At 37.5% G+C, this 2,176-nt stretch overlaps 1 long non-coding RNA gene across 1 annotated transcript; it reads right to left on the bottom strand.

Moving 5' to 3' along the window:
- Positions 1–545: 545 nt before the first annotated feature.
- Positions 546–1,917, bottom strand: LOC129457112 (uncharacterized). The gene is made up of 3 exons (XR_008649103.1): positions 1,728–1,917; positions 703–762; positions 546–624 (listed from the first exon to the last, which is right to left on the bottom strand). It is a non-coding gene; the product is annotated as an uncharacterized LOC129457112 (long non-coding RNA).
- Positions 1,918–2,176: the final 259 nt, after the last annotated feature.

Here is a 2,176-nt window from a genome sequence, read left to right on the forward strand (position 1 = left end):
TGTGATAGTTACACTATTAATTACTGGTACTTTCCCTAGTACTTACTGCTGTATGTACTGGTAATTACCGTAGTAGTTACCAGTGACACCCGACTGTATTTTAAAGTGAGACATTATGGTAGTTGCACTGGTAATTACTGGTACCATCTATACTACTTAGTGCTATTTGTACAGGTAATTACTATAGAAGAATTAGCACAGACAAATACTGCTACCACTCCGTAGTAACTTGTACTGCTAATTACTTAGGTAGTCAAGAACAACACAAGGCTGTACCGCTGATATTTACAATGGTTTGTAGTACTACTTAGGAGAGGGGTAACTAATAAAAATAGTAGTCCACATTTTAAAAGACATACATTGTGCCTAGTGACACGGAGAGTACTCACTGTAGCCTTACATAGAAGTTTGCGCTACTTAATGCAGGAGTTACACTCAATATTCCCCTCTGAGCTTTAAATACTGGACCAAAACTTGTGAGGGTCATGGTTAGATATGGCTGTACACAGTCACACTGAATACATTTTTCTCTGGAGTTAGTCTGCGTTTCTTCATAGCTCCAACTTCTTCCATCTTCAGTCTCTCACCATGGTGTTTACTGACATAATTAAGTGAAGGTCAAATCTGTAAAAAAGGAAGTTAGTATTATGGTCCAATCTGACTCTACACTTAAGAATCAGCATGTGGATAGTGGATACTTACCCATTACTTGCATTTATTCTGTTGTTGATTTTAGTCATGCAAGTGTGAAACTAACGGGACCTGAGGATTAAAGCAAAAGGTAAAATATTGGCACTCATTTCACATAATGGGGGTTTTTCCTGGATTTACCATAACAATTGTACTGCCAGTCACTTTTCAACTTTTCTGGTAATTTTGTCCTACCGTATAACTTCAGCATCTTTAGCAGCATATCAGAACATTGTACACATGTAAACACCTGTAAGATGTACTTATGTTCATTATACAAGTTTTTCTCCTTGTATGGAACACAGGGCTGCAACTAATGAGCATTTTGGTAGTTGACTTGTCTAATGACTATTTATATTGTACTCTGACACTTTCTCAATGCATTATATACAAAATAAAAGTAGAAACATGTTCAATGACGGCAAATATTTCCAAATTAAATGTATTATTGGTGAAAATATTTTTGTTTTGTGTTGATTTTTTTTTTGTGTTACATTGTGATTCAACAATTCCACTGTCTTTGTAAAAACATTATAAAAAAGAAATGGGTTTTAGGGTGCACATAATGACTATTAAAACATACTATTATTATTATTGTTATTATATTTTTTATTGTCAACTAGTGATGATTAGTTGATTAATTGTTGCAGCCAACATTCATATAGTATGTGACCAGCTCAAAATTTGCTTAAGCTAAATTTAATGAAATATGTGCATTTCTTCACTTTCTTGCAGTATAGATGTTATTGAATGATTTTGATTTGTTTATTATCCTTCTTACTATTCCTCTGCGATCTGAATCTTTTATCAGTTACGTCGATGATCACTTCTACAATGTCAGTTTATTTACAGTACACATCCCTACTGCTGTAATTAAAAAGTGACCCTAAATTTTAGGGTGGCAGGATTAGAATATTGCATAGATTATGTTCTTGTTGTATGATTTCACAAAGGCTGCAAACGCAGCTCCAGACTCCCCAAAGTCAACCTTTAGGACTATAACAGGGCCATAACCCCTCTGCACTATGCCGACGTACCTGATTATCTACGTTCCTCTATCCTGTCCAAACCAATCTTGTCTGTGGTATGCTCTCGGGTAACACCGCACATCCAGACCTCTACTAGTGACTGCAGAGCATCCCAGCTCATCTTCACTGAAGCATACTGGTACCTTTCCTGCGCCAAGAAAAGAAGAAAATCCTGAGATAACAACAACAGATAAGTTAATTTAGTATTTTTCTCCCTGTCATTTAAAACACCAGGAACTGCAGCTTTCAAAGTGAATATGTGCGGGGCAACACGCCTACTGTAACTGCTAGACGCGCGGTTCAATGGCACCTGTAGTACCCACACACATAACCCCACATTGGAGGACCCTCTAAAAGCTGTCACAGTCAGCTCAGGACTCTCTTCTGGCCTTTCCGGAGAGTCTGTTCACTTTACCTGTGCGCAACTCATTCGGTCACGGCCGATCTCCGTGGAAACG

Source organism: Periophthalmus magnuspinnatus, chromosome 18 (assembly GCF_009829125.3).
Source record: "Periophthalmus magnuspinnatus isolate fPerMag1 chromosome 18, fPerMag1.2.pri, whole genome shotgun sequence".
NCBI lineage: Eukaryota > Metazoa > Chordata > Actinopteri > Gobiiformes > Gobiidae > Periophthalmus > Periophthalmus magnuspinnatus.